Source organism: Suricata suricatta, chromosome 11 (genome assembly GCF_006229205.1).
Source record: "Suricata suricatta isolate VVHF042 chromosome 11, meerkat_22Aug2017_6uvM2_HiC, whole genome shotgun sequence".
NCBI classification, from domain to species: Eukaryota; Metazoa; Chordata; class Mammalia; order Carnivora; family Herpestidae; genus Suricata; species Suricata suricatta.
In genome coordinates, this window is record NC_043710.1 from 45,170,634 (window position 1) to 45,183,885 (window position 13,252).

A 13,252-nucleotide genomic window follows, 5' to 3' on the forward strand; every position below is an offset into this window, starting at 1 on the left:
CTTTTAGGGTAGCCAGAGGGCTGGAATGTGCTGATTGGCTGTGCAGGGCCCCTCCCTAGCTCTGGGGGGCTCAGCCTCCCCTGAGACACCAGGCTGCTTGGGAGGGAGGCAGATGCTTGACTGAAAGCTGAGTGTGGTTAGGAAGGAAAAAGGAGGGACGCACAGCCAGGGACGCACAGCCATGCGCTGGGTTGGTACAGACCAGGGCACATATGAACTGGCAAAAAGAATTCGCTTGTTTTGTCTCTTGGAGAGTCATGTCATTCTGACCTCCACCCACCCTGCATACCAACCCCGGTTAAGCTCTTCTCTAAGCGCAGGGCATCCTGCAATAAATACATTTTAATGAAAATCGAATCCCTGCCCAAATGTTTTTATGTTCAAATATTTCCCCTCGATGCAATTTAGGCGGCATGAGACTGTGCAGTGCACTCTGGCCCCTCATGGGTCAGAACGGTTCTCTCTCCCCTTGTCAGATGCGTGCAGTATGCGGGGACGCTCAGGGTAGCACCCGATGGAGAGGGAGCCCTGGGACAGAAAAGCCTGAGCAAGACGCACAGGTCAAAGCCTGGGGGAAAGCGTTCAGGCTCCAACAACCTGGCTCCAACCTCTGCTCTCCATCATGGTGTGATTTCCAGCGAGCCGGTTGATGAAGATAAAAGCAGAGTGGGGATCAAATCAGACAACAAACATGAAGGCTTATTGTTGACCTCATTAAATGTTAGCTGCTCTCTCCCCTATTTGTAAGTGTGATGATTTTATATCACAGCAACTTGCTAAGCTAGAATTGGGTTTCCCAGAATGCCCTTTCCTGGAGGGTTCCAAGCTAGCTTCAGCCACCAGGAAATTAGGAAGGGGGAAGTGACGCAGACGGCGCATGCTTCCTTATAGGTCCGTGCAGGACTTCCGCGCCACTGCCGCGCATGCGTGTTGTTGATGGAGTAGGGGGAGTAGCTAGGCTGCTGGAGATAGCATCCTCCAGCATCCCCGAGTCCAGGGCCGGTGCACACGCACCAATTTGACAAAATGCACAAAAATGCTTCTAAGGGTCACTGCATTGTTAAGGTTGGAAGCAGTGAGAAATAAATACAAATTCCAGCTTCTCCTCAAGGGTTCCAGGCTGCCCAGGTTCGAGTTTTCCTCTTAATTTCTCCCATGGTTATACACATTTTCTTCTCTGCTGATGGACACAACTTTGGGCTCACCAGCTGACCGCTGGCACCTACTTTCTGTAGACCATTGTGTTGTGAACTCCAATCCCCATGATCAATCCTTATTCCACGTCACGTTAATGGTCCTGCTTCCCTGATCAAACCCTGATATGATGGTAAATAAAACTGCCACTTTTTGTGAGCCGACCATGGGTTCATGCATTCTTCCTCTTCACAACATCCATATGGGGCTGTGAGAATTTCTGAGAATGACTGATTGAGACTATAAACCCAATTTTACATTTTGTATATTAGGGTTCCAGCTAAGTGAAATCAATAGGAGATATACAGAGACAGAGAAATGGATTCATTAGGAGAAATTTGCTCATGTGATTATGGAGACTAAGTAGTCCCACAATCCACCATCTGTAGGCTAGAGACCCAGGAAAGCCGGTGGTGTAATTCTAATCTGAGTCTGGAGGCCGGAGAACCAGCCAGCCAAGGGTGAGAGTCCTAGTCTAAGGGCAGGAGAATGTTCCAGTTAAGCAGTCAAGCTAAGAAGTGAATTCCTTCTTCTATGGCCCTTTTGTTCTATTCAGGTTCTCAAGGCATTGGATGAAGTCATGGTGGAGGGCAACAGACATTAGTCTACCCATTCTTATCCAGAAACACCCCAGAGCCTCTCCCAGAGCCCCTCTCTAAAATGAGCTTTAATCAAATATCTAGGCACCCTGTGGTCCAGTCAAGCTGACACATAAAATTAACCACCACACTTGGCCAAACCCAAACTGAAAAGGTTAAACACTGTGTCCTAGTAACTGGCAGAACTAGGATTCAAACCCTGGCATATCTCACTCTTGTGCCCAAACTCCTGTCACTCACTCACTCTGAAACTCATCAGGAGCATTATCCCATGAATTATAAAAGGCTGCAAGTGTGATGTATACTCATTAGGAAGAGGAAAGACGCTTAGGCTTATCAGTGTAAAATGTTTAAGATGCCAAAGACATGACAAAAAAAGAGATGGAACATACTCCAAAAGATGTACAAGTACCGTCAAGAGGGAACACGTTGTGGGTCTGGTGGTCGTCATACAAGTTGCACATTAAGCGAACTGGTTTAGGCTCTGTCTCAGCTGAAGGGGCCTGATCGCTCTCTGTACAGCCCTGTCTGAAAAGATATGACTTCTGGCAGAAAGAAATGCAGTAGTTGGTTCTCTGCACAGTTCCCCACTCAGCACCCTCCCACTGGCCAACAATCCCTGACAGTCCAACTGGGAGAAAATCAAAGAAGCAATTGAGAGAGGGCTGCTCTGGGTCTGTGCCTGAGAGTCACAGGATCCCAGCACAAAGCAGGGAGCCATGGCCTCAGCGGCCTTCTAAGAATGCCCGAGAGGCCAGCCCTCAAGGTTTTCCATTTTCCCGAGGACTGAGGGAAGCATCTTCTGATGCAGCCGTGGCTGTTCCATGGACAGAATGGAGCAAAGCAAACTTATGTGGCATGCATGGCTCATTCAGGGCAGAGCAGGAGGACAGTGACCCGGGAGAAGGGCAGAGGGGGGTCCAGGAAAGAGGTGACATAAAACATCACCCCACTGACTCCAGCCTATATCTCCCGACTCCTCCCCTAGCCCTTCTGGCCTGAGTTTCATGCAGCTATTCCCTGCCAAGGGCCCTCTTTCTTCCTTTCCATTGAGGTCCATCACTCCCTTTCAGACTTCTCCAGATCACCACCTTGCGATGTCTCCTCATCACCTTGGTTCATGTTCCTTCCACATCTGGTGTCCCTGTGAGACTCCAAGTCTTTCTTACATGCCTGTCACATCTTCAGAGAAGAGCCGTATCTCCCAAATCCTTTATTCTTTATATTAAAAATAGGCTTTTTCCTTTAAAAAAAAGTTTATTTATTTTTGAGAGAGACAGAGTGCCAGCAGGGGAGGTGCGGAGAGAGAGGGGGACAGAGGATCCAAAGTGGGTGCTGGACTTGAAGTCACGAATCGTGAGATCATACCTTGAGCCGAAGTTGGATGCTTAACTGACTAAGCCACTTAGGTGCCCCAGGCTTTTTTATTTTTAATCAAACCTGTGCTCAATCAAAAAAAGGAATATAGAAAATAATGTCTTCACCCAGAAATTTGGAGCATCGATACCTTACTGGGTATGGACCTATTTATACTATCACATATGAAATGTTCCAGAACATTTCTGACACCCTGAGAGGAAATCCTACACCCTTTAGCCTGGCCCTCCCCCCTCCCCTCTGTCCCAGCCCCTGGAAACCACTAATCTGCTTTCAGTCTCAGAAAATCACTTTCTCTTCAACTGTTGTCTCTCAGCTCAGATTTTCCTGACAGCTTTCCATTCAAACCTCTCTCAAAACAAACTTGAAGAAAGGGAAACAAACACAAAACTACAAAGCAAACACAGGAACGGTTTGGCACCTCTCCTTGAGGCCTTAGAAGTCCCATCAGGAACTTTCTGTCCCTGTTTGTTTTGTCTGCCTCCAGGCTCATTCACCCCAAACGCTGTCGCCTGGCTCTCCTTAGGGTGATGGGGCCTCCTGGTTGTCAAATTCATGTTCTATTTCCAGCCGTCATCCTCGTCATCCTCCTTAACGTTTTTATACCGCATGACGCCATAGGCCCCTCCCCTTTCTCAAAACCCTTTTTCCTTTGATTGCCAGACACCCTTGTCTTATCTCTCTGGCCACTCAGCCTCAGTCTCTGTGCCTACTGCTCTTCACCATCCACAGCTCCCCTCGGTCATCACACCCGCTGCCCCAGTGTCCGCTGTCACACAGACACGGGCCACTTTCAGCCTCTCCATTCCGGATCCCTGCGTTCATCTGCCCCCAGGACCTCCCAGAAGTCCTCAAGACATCTCACTCAACAGACACCCGCTGAGTTGTCCAAAACACACCAAATATTCCTAATCTCACTAATGGTGTACCAAAGACCCCATTTCCCAAACTAGATTTTTCAGAACCATCTGTGGTTCTTCTTTTTTTTTTTTTTTTTTGAAATCTTCTTCTTTTCCCAGTGGATAACAAATCATGTCGGTATAGTTCAGAACGCTCTCTCCTCGCCTCCCTCCTATTCCCCCCTTATTGCCACAGTCTTAATTTGGATCCCAGCATCTCTCGACAACTACAATAACTTTTTTAAAACCCACATATGTCCTTTCCATAACTCAGAATTACATGCTCAAAAGATAAACGCGATCATCTGTTCTCTTATTTAAGTACCTCCGTCTTCTAGAATATACAGTTAAAATCCTCACCCTCAGCCCCCATAATATGCTAGAAGCTATCACGAATCCCCCACTCTCTACCATGGGTGGGCTTCCAGGTGAAGCTACTTCCAATTTCTGGCTCCAGAGATGGGACACGTGACCGGGGCTGGGCCAACTGGTGGCCTCCACCTCTCTGGCCCCCGTAATTGGTTCAGGCCCAAATCAGAGCTAATGAAGCACCATTCTGGGCTTTTATTTGAGCTACAAGGAAATCAAACCTCTTATTTGCCCTGGACATAAAGGAAGAAAGTACAGAGACTAGAATGACTGCATCTTGTGACCCAGGAGAGCCTGAGATTGGGGCCATCACCGAAAAGAGGAAAACTATACCCTCATGACATCTTTTGGGGCCTGGCTCAAACCCTACCCAAAGCCATTATACCCTTGGTTTCTTTCTTAAATGGAAGCCAACACATTTCCCCACTCTTTTTTTTCTCTTAAAATAATTTGATTAGGTTTTTTATAACTTGCAAACAAAGTCCCTACTCGTTACCCTTCAAGCCAGTATTTTCCAAATGTTGCTGAACATTGGAATCACTGGGGGAGTTTTTAAAACTCCCAGGGCCAAGTCAATCCTAACATCTCCGGTGGGAGCCAGGCATCAGTAATTTTTAAGGATCTCAGGTGATTTCACTGCACGGTGAAGTCTGGGAACCACTGCTTTCCACACTGTAAGCTGCTTCCTCTGTGCTCTCCCAGCTCCCCGCTTACCAACTTACCAGAGTTCATTCACCCTGTATTACTGGCCTCTCTCTTTGGGCTTTGAGTATCGTCATGGCAGATTCATGTCTTTATCCCTCTGCCTTGCATATGGTAGACTTCAAGAAGAGTTAAATAAGGAACAGATGACTGACTGAATGAATGAATGGGACAAATGCATGCCATCTTCTGGTGTATTTTTGACTTCAAGGCACCTTGTACTAGGTACAAAGTAAGAATGTTCAGGCTCTGGAGTCAGAGAGCCTTTGCCCAAATTCTGGCTTGATATGACTCAGGGCAACTGCTCAGCTGCTCAATGCCTCCTTTCTTCATCTATAAAATGTAAATATAAATAGCACTTACATCACAGTGATGTCAGGATTTCATAAGTTATTACATGTAAAATTCTTAGGACATTGCTTGGTTCATAGCTGTAATAAATGTCAGCTCTTGCCTCCCTCCCTTTCTTTTTCTTTCCTTCTTCTCATCCTTCCTTCCCTCTTTCCTTCCTACCTTCCTTCCCCCCTTCCTCCTGCCCAGATAAATTTCTTTTTTCTATGATTTATTTTATATTTGAGAGAGAAAGAGACAGAGAAGCAAGGGAGGTTCCAAGAGACAGAATCTGAAGCAGGCTCCAGGCTCCGAGCTGTTAGCACAGAGCCAGATGCGGGGATCGAACTCATGAGCAGTGAGATCACGACCTGAGCTGAAAGCGAGATGCTCTAAACAACTGAGGCACCCAGGTGCCCCCTCCCAGATAAATATTAAGTACAGACTCCCTGGGTTGGCTAAGAGGTGAATGGGTGGGGAGGTAGGGAAGACAGTGAGTATGGAAGACTGCAAAATCCCCTGACTGGAAGGGGACACATAGACTAGGAAAAGATAGAATAGAGACTGGTTTCTGAGGTTTTCATTTCTCAGCTGAAACCCTGGAGCATGTTTAGATGCTCAAAGAAAGGGCCTGGTGACAGGAAGATGTCGAAGGGTCAAGAGGGGCAGATTCAATGCCTGCCATGGCCAGATCCACAGGAGATGGGAGGAGGCAGAGCCTTGGACCAGAGGAGGATGGGTCTCTCTCAGACACAAGAGGAATCACGGAGAGGAGGTGGGGAGGCCACAAAGGCAAAGGTTTCACACCTGTGTGCGCTTTGGAGGTTGTTTTGCTTCATGGTCTGTTATTGTAGGTGAATTGTGTTCAGGTGACTGGAAGTTTACCATGTGTGGGTGGAGAGCCAATTACTGGCCGGTGGCAGAACAAAAGACCCGTAAAATTCCCAGTGCTGCTGGGCTAGCCTGGCCCACAATACCAACAGCACAACAATCAGGTATTTTCAGAAGCACCTGAATAGAGCCTGTTATTTGGACGAGGCTATTGTTTTGTATTATTCATCTCAGAAAATTTCATCTGTCTTAAAGGAACTCTTTTCTGCCTGAGAGGAAGAGAGAGAGCACTTCTCCAGAAGAGCATAGCTTTATAATAGGATTCGTTATACCAGAACTTTTCCCCTGCAGGGTCTCTGTCTTTAGCAACCTGTGTGCTTCCGTGTTGTTGGCAGAGTGGTTGCGGTGCTCTTTGTTGTGCTGGGGGCGGTGGTAAGCGACCAGCTAAGGACATCCTTGAAATCATCACTCCCCTCCTCAGCTCTTCGTTTTCTTATCTGTGGAAGGAGGGAGTAGGACTATGGGCCTGGCTGCTTCCTTCCACCCTCCCTCCCATCAACAGGCATTCACTGAGCTCCTATCAGACGTTGGGTGCAACTGTAGGCACATCGGGGTACACAGAGATAAACAAAACCTGATTAAGCCACTGTGCCTGCCCTTGGATACTTTGCAATTTTGTGGGGAAACAATAACCAAAATCACTGTGTTGTGGTTTAGACTTTCTTCATCTCTCCTTGAAATACCTTCAATGGGTTCCTAACCAGCTCCCTTGCCTTTGTTGGGTTTTTCTGCCACTGGTGGGGGGAAGACATTTTTGAAGCACGTGTCCAGTCTGGAGGCTGATATCAGCCCCATAACACGGCAAGGACTCCATGCCTCATTTCTTTTACTCAGGCTTCCCTCTCCTCAAACCCTTTGTCTTGCAAACTTAACCTTCAAGGTCTTGCATTCTCTGTACCTACACCTTGGTGGAAAGGACTGCTCCCTCCTACTGTGCTAGCCCCAATGTTTTTAGACACCCCTCAGCCATAGCACTGACCACAGCATGACCATCTGCCTGTGTGTCTCCTCTAAGAGCCCATGAGCTCCTATATCAGGGAGAGGCAGACCTGAATTAGTCCGTTTCCTCAGGGCATAGCACTTAACTGGTACTGAATTAATGATGGTGCAGACATCAAATGCCACAGGTGAGGAAAGTGTTAGGAGAGGCACCGTCTCTAGGGAAACTCCTGGGTATAAGGCAAACATATTTCTGCCCTGTGTTCTCCTAAGCCATAATTGTGCATCTGGGGGAGGCTCAGAGACCAGGGACCTGGGGACTTTTTTCTAATGTCGCAAACATAGGGAAACAAAGCATAACACATCAGTCTTGCGCCCACCATACAGCTTTCACAAACCTTGTCATTTTGCCCTATTTGCTTCAGATGTTTTTGTTTCTTCTTTTTTTTTTTAAGAAACATAAACATTATAGTTAATCGTAACCCCAAAGAGATACATTCCCTCTTCTCATGAATGGTGTTCCTCAGGTGCTTAGCATTCTAATATATATTTTTACACCTTTTACTACATAGGCATATATTTCTAAACAAGGTTTTGTAATGGTTTTCACATTTCTAAACATTAATTTGGTATGATTTCATACTATATGAAATTATGATGTTTTACCTTTGTCTTTGAGTTGATCCATGTTGATATTTGAAATCTATTCATGAGGATCTGCTTTATTGATCAGTATTCCACTGAGTGACTGGCTATAATACATTTGATTTGCTCATCCCTCTGCTGATTTTTTTCTTTTTTGCTCTTGCAATTGAGATCACAAAGACATCCTGTGTACATCTCCTTCTGGGCATGTAAGAGAGTTTTTCCTACATATGTAGAATTGGTATGGCTAGATCATAGGGAATATTCATTTTCATCTTCACTAGGTAGGAACACACTGCTCTCCAAAGAGACCCTACCTGTTTACTGCCTGTGACGCTGTCTTACCCAGCAGGCACCAGTGCGATCCATAGTTGGTGTTGTCAGACTTTAAAAGTCTTGCTGATCCAGTGGGGATAAAATACCTCATTGTCATTTTAATCTGCATTTTCCCAATTACCATGGAGGTGAAGCTTATGTTTATTAGACATTTGGATGTCATTTATTTGTGAATTTTGAAGTCATACCGTTTGTTCATTATATTCTGCTAGGCAGCCTTTTCCTTATTGATTGTAGAACTTCTTTACTTATTCTGGATATAGTCCGCATCTCATCTTTTATTTTGTTGTGCCTTTCCTTGAACCTTTTTCTTACTCTTAATTTACAATAAATTTATTGTTTCCTCTATGGTCTGTGGGTTTGTTATTCTTCTCTCTAAAAACTATTTCCTTACCTCAGTGTCATAAATATAGCCTCGTAGGTGGCTCTATAGTGCAATGGATAGCGCATTGGACTTCTAAATATAGCCTCGTATATGTACATTCTGTTCCCAAAAGTCTCACATTCTTTTTTTTCCTTGAGTTCCATTTTGAATTTTCACTTTTCCATATGGAAACCAATTATCCAACCTTGTTTACTGAATGGGCTATCTTTTGTCATATGCTAGGTATTTGGATACATGTGGGTCTGTTTTTGGGCTCTCCACTCTGTCCCATTGCGTTCTTCCATTCCTGTACGAATTCCTTCAGATCAGTGGCTTCATCAAAGCCTGGTAGCTCAGAGCTGGTAGGATCAGTCTTGTTTTTCTCTAAAGTCACTTAAGCTACTCTTTGGCCTTCTCTCTTCCATGTGAATTTGAGAATTCACTTGTAAACATCTAGGAAACTATTGAGATTTTGATAGGCATTTCACTAAATTTACATATTAATTTGAGAGAAATTCTCACATTTATGGTACTGAATTTTCTAATGCATGAATCAGGTAAAGCTCTTCATTTTTTCAGGTTTCCTTTCATGTGGGCTGTGGCCATGAACCCCAGAGCACCATTCCCAATGGAAGAGTAAAGTGCATCTGAGAAAGCCATCACTGGGTGTGATCAGAGCCGAGCCAGCACGAAATGAGAGCAGGCTGTTCAGACAGACTGCCAAAGTTTGGCTGCTTCCTAATCCCACCGTGGCAGATACTGCCGGTCCTCCACACCTGGGGCTCTCAGCTGCCTTCCCAACCTGGTTCTTCAGGCAACCCCCCACCTCCCCACTATGCCATCCAGCCTAAATCTCTCTAGTTAGAGAGGCATTTGCTGGGACCTTATGACAACCCAATATGGTGGCTCTGAGGGACTTTGAAGGCCTGCACGGGGCTCCGGGCCTGCTGCCTTCCACAGACGAGAAATACAGGCACATAGGACATGTAAGCTTCTCCCATTTTCAATTGCTTCTCCCTGGAGAAATGGTAGATTTCAGGCAAACCAAAGAGCTGAGTAGACTGAACAAAGACATACTTTGCCACAGGATCTGGTTTTGACTTTTCATTCCTGCTACCAGGCTGCTCTGCATTTGTAAGTGTGCAACAGCCCTTGAGATCTGGTCCCTGAATGCCTGGCAGTGGAAGCTCTTTATGTTTCCTCACATCTTTTATAGAAACAAACCACTACAGATTATGGAAGGATGACAACGAAGGCTTGTTTAAGCCCCTTCTTAAACAAGAGGGAGCCACCTTGCTCCCCCTGGACCTTCTGCATACGGTGCACAGGAGGGGCTTACCTCATGCATGTTATTCAGTACCCGTCACATGTCAGACACTGGGTTAAGTGCTTGAAAGATACCAACCCACTTTGCCCTCAGCACAGCGGCACTATCGTCTTCATTTTGAGATGAGAAAAAAAGTCACGGGGAGCTGACGTGACTCATCCCCACCAGGGTCCCACAGACAGTCAGAGAGAGAACTGTGAGCCATGCTTGATCTACCTGTGGCCTTGGAATCCAGGTCCCAGGCTATGAACTCACTTCTGCCTGTTCCTGATGAGAGGAAGAAGAGGGAGGGAAAAAAGGGAGACACGAAGGAAGAGAGGGAATGAGGAAGCTGGGGGCAGGGAGGGAGGGGGGCTGGTGGAGTTGGAGGCTCCAGGCTTGCCGCCCTCTTGCCACCCCCAGGGTCTGCATCCGGGGGGTCCTGGGCACCTAGAAGCCCTATTGCCACAGTCTCCCAGAGTGCTCCTAATCGCCCTTGGAGGAAGGAGTGGGGAAGGACAGATCTTCATAACTGAGGACCCTCTCTGAAGGGAAAGGCACCGTTCATGGAGGCCTGGCGGGTGCAGAGAAGAGTCCTGAACCCCAATTAGCAAGATATCCCTGACCTTTGCAGTAGGTCAGAATAGCCTTAGCCATCCATGAGTGCTGTGGCCAGGAGTGGGGCTCAGCTAAAGACCAAAGGGAATAGTAGAAAGTTAATCTGAAGAGTATAATTGGGTTAAATACTATAAAAACAAACAAAACAAACAAGCTTTTCCAGAATGTAGAAACATTTATCTCAAGGGGTGAAACTCAAAATTTTCATTTCTTTGTTCACATATTCTACTATATGCAGATATTACAGAGGGCATAATTCACTTTCTCTTGCTTCATTTGCTGGTTGCTGCTCAGAGATCATCAGATGGAAGAGGCAGGGTGTGTGTGAGCAGAGGGAGTGGCTGTGGGCATGGGGAGGCCACTGCAGGGAGGAGCTGGCTTCCTGGGAGCAGACGCTAAGGTGAGGCGTACATTCCATAAGGCGCATTGCTGGGCCATTACCTCAGCCAGGAAGGAACACTCTGGACTTTAGAATTCACTTTTACCTCCCTCTTCCCTGCTCCTGGCTCCTTGGAACTCCTCCCTGTCTTGATGGCTCCTGAAGGAGTTCTAGAAAGCCTGTCTCTTGTCCCAGGATCCCTGGGGTGTAGGCTTCATTGGAAACGACTCCAGTTTGCCCCTCTGTAGGAAATGAGGCAGACAGGATGTCAGTGCCAAAGCAAGCCAAAACCCTAGTCAGCAAGCTTCCTGCATTGAGCAGCTGGGCTCAGCTACAAGTATGCGGGGACAGGAGTAGTGGGAGCCAGCGCCGGGGGCAAGGTAGGTGGGCAGGGTCTGACAGAAAGCATCTCCGGTGTGTGCCAAGGGTATTTGTCCTCAGGTGGGTAGTGACATCTCTCTCAGGGGGCCAGGTAGTTCTTCCTCTCTGATTGCTCAGCCTTGGCCATTCCCTGTGGGATTACTTGCAGAGCCAAGAGACAGGCAGCAGTGGTGCAGGGGAGAAGGGAGCATGCCAAATTGCCAAATTAAAACCTCTGTTATCCTTTGCCATGATAATGTTGTACAACTGTGGCAGGTTCTGTCTCCCAAAGGTGGTGCAGATAATATGGCCCAGCCTGCACTGTCTTTTGAAATGTGGTCTTGCCATTTCCCCATTGATTCTATATCTATTTCTTTGCCCTCTTGAATTGGGGAGGATGCTAAAATATGAAGGAAGTGATGCTGTACCAGGACCGGCATAGCCCTGCACCAGCCTGGTGGCTTCATCTTCCTGCCTCTTGGAACCCAGTGGCCGTGTATGAGAAGCTCATGCCATATGGAAGGATCATGTGTGGTCAGGAGCCCCAGCTGGGTCCCCAGATGACAGGCAGCCTCAAACACCAGCCATCTGCATGAGCCATCTCAGACCCCCAGGCCAGCCGAACCTTCAGATAACTGCAGCCCCTACGGCCATCTGACTGTAATAGAATAAAAGACCCAGGTGGGAATTGCCCAGTTGAGACTAGTCAATGCACAAAACAATGGGAGATCGTAATAAATTCGTATATAATAAATTGTTTTAAGGCACTAAGTTTTGGTTTGTTACTCCACAATAGATAGCTAGATCAGAAATGGACTATCCAAAACATATGCCATAAACAACCACCATATGGGGCGCCTGGGTGGCTCGGTTAGTTGAGTGTCTGACTCTTGATTTCAGCTCTGGTCACGATCCTAAGGTTGTGGGATCAAGCTCTCCATTGGGCCTCTTGCTGAGTGTTGAGCCTATTTAAGATTTTCTCTCTCTCTTTCTCTCTCTCTCTCCCTCTCCCTCTGCTCATTCACACACTCTTTCTCTAAAAAAATTAATAATAAAAACAGCCATCATTTATTATTTCTTATAAGTCTGTTGCTCATGTGTCTTCAGTGCACTGGCTAAGGGCTGGTTGGTCTGGGGTGGCCTCAGCTGGGTCAACCCAGCTCTCTCTACCTGATCGCTCATTCCCCAGGTGAACCCAGGCCATTATCATGGCAGTAGCAGGGGTTTAAGAGGCTTCTTAAGACCTAGGCTTGGAGCTGGCACGCTATCACTTCCACTAAATACTGTTCAAAGCAAATCTCAAGGCCAGTGCATATCCAAAGGGTGGGGAAGTCGATTCTGTATCTTGAGTGAGAGGGTCTATACATTTACAGCACGTGTGAGTAACGGGAGGGGTGGAGAATTGTGACTGTTCCTGTGTTCTATCACAGCACCTGATGAGGATATTAAGAAGTTTGCTGAGGGTTATAAGACATAAACCCTTCCTTTGTTCTTACTAGTGTCTTCAGTTAAATCTCCATTGCTCAGGATTACTTTTCATTATTTTAACTTTTCAGCCTCTACATGGAGGGAAGGAGAAAAGGACTGTGAGAAGTAGCTTTTGGGTGGCCAGGCTTTCCTGTCAGGCACTCCAGTCTTGTGGGTTTCAGCTGGTGCACTGTAAAGCCCTGGGGTTCTATAGTGGCTTCTCAGCAGCGACCTTGAGGGGAGTGGGTGTGTTCAAGTGTGATGTCCCCACCGAAACCACCAGTTTTGTTCTCTTGTGATTGCCTTTGGAGAAATGTTATGCAGCTTAGAAAAAAAAAAATAAAAGGAAAGATTTGAGGTCCGCTGACCTAGAAATACCTCTCAATCTTAGAGAAAAGAAGACAATCTTAGTGACATTGAGCGTCTCCTCCAAGTTCCTCAGCAAATGGGTGTCTCGGCTGGCCAGTGTGCTGACCC